This window comes from Sardina pilchardus, chromosome 16 (assembly GCF_963854185.1).
Source record: "Sardina pilchardus chromosome 16, fSarPil1.1, whole genome shotgun sequence".
NCBI lineage: Eukaryota > Metazoa > Chordata > Actinopteri > Clupeiformes > Clupeidae > Sardina > Sardina pilchardus.
In genome coordinates, this window is record NC_085009.1 from 3,400,829 (window position 1) to 3,408,328 (window position 7,500).

Below are 7,500 nucleotides of genomic sequence, written 5' to 3' on the forward strand. Positions count from 1 at the left end.
CCTCTCTCTCTCTCTCTCTCCCTCGCTCTCTCGCCTGGGTGCAGGACAGTGGGGCCTGTCCACGGACGAGTACGCTCCAGTGCTCCAGGATCTGGACCTCACTGTGTGAGCCCATTACCCCCACCCCACCACTCCCACCCTCCATCTCCCATCCCAGGCCCCAGCACACCTGGCCTTCACAAATGAGAGCCCCCAACCAGCAAGCGGAAAAAGAGAAAGGCAGGGGGCCAGTGTGTGTGTGTGTGTGTGTGTGTGTGTGTCTGTGGTGTGTGTGTATGTGTGTGTGTGTGTGTGTGTGTGTGTGTGTGTGGAAAGGGGTGGTCTTTAAGCATTCCGATGGAGCAAAAAGTTAATGATGTCCTCATTTCTGTCAAAGGAGAGAGAGAGAGAGAGAGAGAAAGAGAGAGAAGGGAAAGAGGGAGTGAGACAGAAAGTAAGGGAGAGAGGCAGAAAGAGAGAGAGAGAGAGGCTTGAAAGAGAAATGAAAGAGAGAATGTGCTCCAGAATTAGAAAGAAAGACATAAATTCTGATGCCAAACAACATTGGCCGCACTACAGGATGAACTTCAATCACCTCTTGAAACTTCCTCAACAGAACATCTCACTGTCAAGGGCATCGGACTATCTCTTTAGCTGAGCACCAATCCACCTTCACATACCTCATGCACATACCACCATAGCTGTGGAACAGAGTCTCCATCAACGGAAATGGAAAACTCAATTTTAGTTTCCAACAAAGTTTTTCTAAAGACGGCAAACAGAAAGCACACTATTGTGTTTATCAAACAGCCCTCCCTTCCTAAAATGTAATCTTTTGGAATGCCACTCCATTCTGCCGACTCCATTCTTCTTCTTCTTCTTCTTCTTCTTCTTCTTCTTCTTCTTCTTCTTCTTCTTCACTCCCCGACTCCTCTCATGCAGTCAGGTGCTTTTTTGACCGAAAATCTTCTGGTGAGAAACACACAATTAACCTCCATACCCCCCCCCCCCCCCCACACACACACACACACACATACACACACACACACACACACACACACACACATACACACACACACACACACACACACACACACACACACCCCGCTCATTTCTCTCCCTTTCAGCTCCCTCGGTGCTCAAAAGACCCTCACACCCTCCTTCTCCCCACCCCACCCCACTCGGACTGCCTCTAATCTGGGCTGACAGCTCCCCTCCGTAATTGGTCATAACACCCAACTGGACGAGGCCTTAATTTGCTGTTCCCAATATGGCCGAGACCGCGGCGGGGAGTTGGGGGGGGGGCAGTTGTTGGGTCAGGGGGAGCTGGGTGGTGGGTAAGGGGAGCCTTGATTTGTTGGTTATGGATACAGAAGCGGTAAACACCCTGCTCTTTGGAGTGCACAGTTTCAACAGGCTTTTGTTCACACGTCCACTCAAAAGGAAGCGGGGTCCTCCCCTCGCCACTGTTTCTGGGTTTCTCCCTATAGCTCTCTCTCTCTCTCTTCTTTTGCTCTCTCCATCTCTCTTTCTCTCTCTCTCAATCACTTTGTCTCTCTCTCTTCTCCTTACTCTCCCTCCATCTCTTTCTCTGTCTAACACTTATTTCTTGATCATTCTGTGTCTTTCTGTCACAAGTTCTTCTCCTTCTCTGACACTTGCTCCATATTTCACTATTTCGGTTATGTTGCTGTCTCTCTCTTTCTCTTCCTCTGTCTCTTTCTTTCTCTGTCTCCCTCCTCCACGAATATCTCATTCTCCCTCTCCCATAAATTGGGTCATGAATTGGATCATGAATTTCATATCATTGGATATTCCTAATTCAAAATAACATTCTTCATTTTTTTTATGTCTATTTAGAAGAAGACTCCAGGAGGAGCTGTGGTGCAAGTTGCAGCACTCGCACCACGTTTCAGTCAGAGTGTCCACGGGATCTGGAACCTCTGCTAATCTCCCAGTCCCACCCCTTTCTATCTCTTCCATTCACTTCATGTCACCCTTAACTGTCCTATCTATTTATTTTAAAACAAAATACTTTTAAAAATCCCTGTTTTTACATTCTAACTTTTTCACTATTCTGAAAATATCTGTCAGACTAGATGTTAGGGTGTTAGCAGCAAAACACAGTCATGCTAACCTTTGGAAATGCACAAACAACCAAAACATGAAGCGATGACATGCGAAGACATGCATTTTTTTGGCGGTAGTGGTTAAGGAGCAGGGCTATCATGATGTCATAGCATGAAAAGCTGTGGGTTCAATTCCAGCCTCCACCGTTGTGCCCTTGAGCAAGGCACTGAAGCCCAAGTTGTTCCAGGGACAATGGTCTTTGTAATATAATTGTAAGTTGCTACTTATAGAAGTGTCTGCTAAAATTAATACATGTAAACATGAGAAGATAGAGGGGACTGAAAAAGAAGAGAGATTCAGGAACATTCTGTTTCTCAAAAAAACATGATTTGTGTCTCACAAGAAATAGATCAGGTCTCTTGTCTCAGTCAAATCTAAGTTAAATTAAATCTCAAAAGATCTCAAAATACAACATTTTCCTATCAAGGAGTCATATTCCCTATTAGGGTCCCCTAAGAGTTTTCCATGGAAAGTGTCCAGAAGAGATCTTAACAGGCCGGCCGGGGAGTTCAATTGAGGACAATAGAGATTCATCAGTAATGGAATGGTGTGGATTAGGTACAATGGTTTAAGTGGATCATTGGGAATTTCCTGTTGCAATGTAGCACAGAGGACAACTGAGACAATTCAAGATTCAGAGTCTTGAACTCTGACAGTATACCTGTTTATCAGTGTCTGTTTTCAAGTAATATTGAAAGTAACACACATAATATATCATACAATGAAATATTTTCCTCTGGTGGATATGAGTGAATTTGGTTTCATGCAACTGTGCTTTTATAAAATCCCTGTTTGAAGCCTACATTTGCTTTCATTTCGACATACCTGTAACTTAGCACTGTTTTAAAGACCCACTTATATAAACTTATATATAAAAATAAAACTTGTAACCTTTTAAACATATCCATGAGATGTTTTTATTATGTGTTACAAGAAACATCATGAGAGAAATAAGCCGTAAACACCATGGCTAAGTATTTCTGGTGTAGATAAGCAGTGTGCTAATTGACATTTCAAATTTCAACAACAAATAAGAACTGCCCCTAATTGTTGGAACCCAATCCTTACTGATTTGCGGAATGTACCTGTTTTCCAGGTAATTTCTGGTAAAATTGTTTTCCTGAGGATGCATCTACAGAATGATATATATTGCTGGGGACTGAGGCAATTGCTTCCCCAGATCAGAGATAAGGTTGAGGCAGTAGAGATGCATGCAAGCCATTTAAGAAAAATGTACAAATGTATATCTTATATGAGGTCCAAGATGATGTCCACTGGAACCAAGATGAGGTTTTAGGGGTTAACTAATGACTGGAGTGCATTTCACAACATATGAAGACCACCAAGCTATTCTCTCTATTTAAGCTACTACCAGTTCATTTTGTATACCACAAGTCACTAAAGCAGAGAAGACAATACACTACTGACACTATGAGGACAAATCTAAATCTAACACATATGGATACACATAGGGGTGGGAAACAGAATAAGCTGGCCAGACAGCTGTGGTTCTCATGTGTGGTCAAAGGCCTCGGGCCTTGTCCTTAGTGTCCAGTGAGGGGCACAGATACAAAGACGTAAGACAAGAACCCTAAACACACTCCCACCACTAATGAGGTCGTCAGGTTGCGACCCCAGAAGAAAAGGCTGAAAAGGCAGTGGGGATGGCCCTGGATGGGTGGCCCATCAAACCTCCATCTTCAGTCAAGAGGGGTGTGGGTAAATGTTTGGGTTCAGTGGCACTACAATGGGAACATTCCAGTTTTGAGCCCAAACCTTCCAGAATGGTGATATTCGGATAGAAAGTAGCATGCGTGAAAATATACTCCACAATATTTTGCGGGAAATATAGACAATGGAAATAGACAATATTCAATGTAGAGTTAGGGGTGGGGGGTGGAGGGGTAGATGCTTTGATATTATTTTCTTTTTCTAAAATCCAATTTCTATCTATTTAGATAATCTTGATAACAGGCTCGGACTGGCAATCTGTACAACCAGGCAAATGCCCGCAGGGCCGGTCCACATGTGGGCATGGTGGCCTCAAGATTTTTTATTTTCGTTAATGCCAAAATGTTTAGGTTAGTTTATTAGTTAGTTTATTAGTCATGTATAAATGCAGTCGCATCCATTTGTCTTGGGGAGTGACAGGTCAATATGTTTGGCCTCTTCATGACAGGTTCAGTGTGTGCTAGGATCGCGCCCCCCTGCCCCGCCCTCAAGTGGATTGGTCCAAGCAGCCGCTAGCGCAGAAGGTCCAGGAGAAAATTGCCAGGGCTGAATTTTGTTCCCAGTCCGACCCTGCTTGAGACACATATCCATGCATTCATGTACCAAATCATAATAAAAGAATGATTATCAAAAGTCACAAAGAAATATTCACACTCAGCATTCATTCATACATTTGGCATACATTTCTTGATTGAGAAAATGCAATAATTCATATTCAAACCAGCATGATGCTTTTGTTCATATGAATGGTAAATGGACTGCAGGTATTAGTCTAGCCTACATGTAACACACACACACACACACACACACACACACACACACACACACACACACACTCGCGCGCATGCATGCACACACACTCTCTCTCTCTCTCTCTCTCCCTCTCTCTCACTCTCGCACACACACACACACACACACACACACACACACACACACATATATACACAAACACACACAATCACACAAACACACTAAGGAAAGAAATCACGTTTTGGGCATGCATATGTTTTGGCACATTGATATCACTCAGACATTTTAATGCTAGTGTTAATTTTCAGAATATTATAAAACAGTTGGCTCTAGGAATGTAGCAAGCATGTGGACCTATCTGAAGGGATATGCAAACCTGGGAGGCTGCATTTCTAGATCATATACTGTATTTACAGTACTATTTCACAATTTTTCAAAATGTTCAATGGCAATATTTCATCCTGAAGTTTTCAACCTCAAGTTATCACTGAATAAAGCTGTTGTTGCAATTCTGCAAACATAGAATTTGTTGGAAGTGTTCCAGTACCTGAAAAGAAACCGAAACAGGCAACTATGCCTGGAAGCACACACATCGAAGAGTCCCTGGACTGATGTGGCCAGAAACCTTTAAAAAACGACTGTAGCCCCCCTCCCACCCTATTCAAGGTGACAAAAGTGACATGTTGGACACACACCCCCACTGGTGTAGTGCTTTTTGTATGGAACCTTCTGCCAAAGGCTTGAAGGGGTTAATTGGCAGAAGTACTTGGCAGAATGATATGGAGGCCATTCGCATGTGTAGGAGTCTCTCTTGATTCACAGATGAGGAAGAAAGGAAAAAGGAACAGTGTCCTTGGTTTGAATTTGAAGACTGCCTGTGCAGATTGAGGTCACCAGGTCTGGCAGAAACATGGGTGTGTGTGTGTGTGTGTGTGTGTGTGTGTGTGTGTGTGTGTGTGTGTGTGTGTGTGTGTGTGTGTGTGTGTGTGTGTGTGTGTGTGTGTGTGTGTGTGTGTGTGTGTGTGTGTGTGTCTAGTAGAAGATGTCTTTATTTATTCTTTTGATGTGATTTCTTAGGGAGGCTAAGGTGACGACTCACAATGCACCCCCCCCCCCCATGTTTCTTTTCCTTTTTTTCTGTCAGTGTGCAAAACAATTTTGATGCAGTGAAAAAAATTCGATTGAAAGGCTTTCTGAATTAATTAATCTATTATCGAAAGAAGTCCATTTCATGAAGTTAAGACTTGCCCATCAAATATAGAATACAATGGAGAGATACAGTATGAGGGTTGATTTTGAATTGATCAGAAAACACAAGCCCAAATAAATAATTTTGCAAAACTATCATCGTATAAAACGTACAAAGCAAAGTGTAAAGCAAACCAAATGATTTATGTGGCAATGAAGACTGACAAATAACAGGGACTCAAACAGTTCAAAAAGCTATTTTGTTACAGTAAAATGTTATGTTTTATGAAGAAAAATGTAATGTGTGAAGTGGAGAAAAGATAAATGAGTAGTCTTGGCTAATACATCATCCCAATAGACAAAATCAACCCCATGTCATGTCTACTAAATTTAGATTTATTTTCAATCAGTTGCTTTGTATTTTCAAAAAATTGCTAAACTGGATAAAAGAAAAATATTGAGTTGACTAATGCATAGCGTGTGATGAGTCATAATGAACAAAACTAATCTCTTATTCCTCTGCCTTTATCCAAAACTGTTCAACGGCTTGTGCAGGCTAACAATAAACACATGCTCTCTTCCCCCCACAAACAATCCGAGTTAACTAGGGGAAAAAAGTCTCAAACTCATGTTGGCCAACTGCAAATCAGCAAACATATGGCCCACCACAGCTGTGTGCGTGGGAGTGAGGGAGTGTGGGGGTGGCTTGTGAATGTCTTTAAAAACGAGAGAAGAGCACTCTGAATTGTTGCTGAAGTGGACTAATGCCTTGTGTGTTAGGTGTGAAAACAACATAATTGGCCCTAGCGTGGACGAGGCCGAAACACAATCATTTCCTCCATTTCTGCCCATGGCTGAAAGGCCCAGAGAGGTTGTGTGTGTGTGTGTGTGTGTGTGTGTGTGTGTGTGTGTGTGTGTGTGTGTGTGTGTCGGCTGAAGTAAAAGGACGGGAGGGTGAGAAACAAGATGGTGTTAGTGCCCTTAAGAGGTCCATTCCATGTCTAGTACCGTTGGTTGCAATGCTTCTTCCCCTTAGGAGAGAAAGAGGCCTTTGTCTCCAGTCTGGGCCATCTACCTATTCTTCCGGGTGCGGTGTTGGTGAAACAGCTGCCCATTTGCGCTGGCCTGAAGTGGCTTTGGCCTCTCTGTTCTCACTTCCTTGTTTTTTCAGCGCGGTGAAAAGCATTGGTATCTGAGGCCACGGCAAGGTCGAGGGGAGAAGGGTGGAGAGAGAGAGAGAGAGAGAGAGAGAGAGACGGAAGTGTGATGGAGGCTTTTCTGCTTGTTCTGAAGTACGGAAAATTCACTTCATACAACATGGTAAAAAGTGGAAGAAATAAAATCGCACACACAAAAAAAGCACACACGTCATTTTGTTACAAATTGCGATGTCATGCATGTGTATTACAACTCTTCAAGATCTCTTCTACTCAACAAAATGCTATTCTGCTGTTGCTTTCCTATCTCTTTCAGTTGAGACTGTGTTCTACAGGCCATCATTACCTAACAAATATAAAGGCATCTGCCTTTGGTTAAATCTACATAAACTGATCATATTATTACAATGGATCATGGCATCTGTGATCTAATGCTGTGGTTCCCAACCTGGGGTCCGGGGACCCCAATAGGGGCCGCCAGAGATTGCGCAATGTTGCCTAGGCTGAGGTTGTGAGGTTACCACAATTATTTACGCACAATAAATGTAGAAAATCCCAATAACAC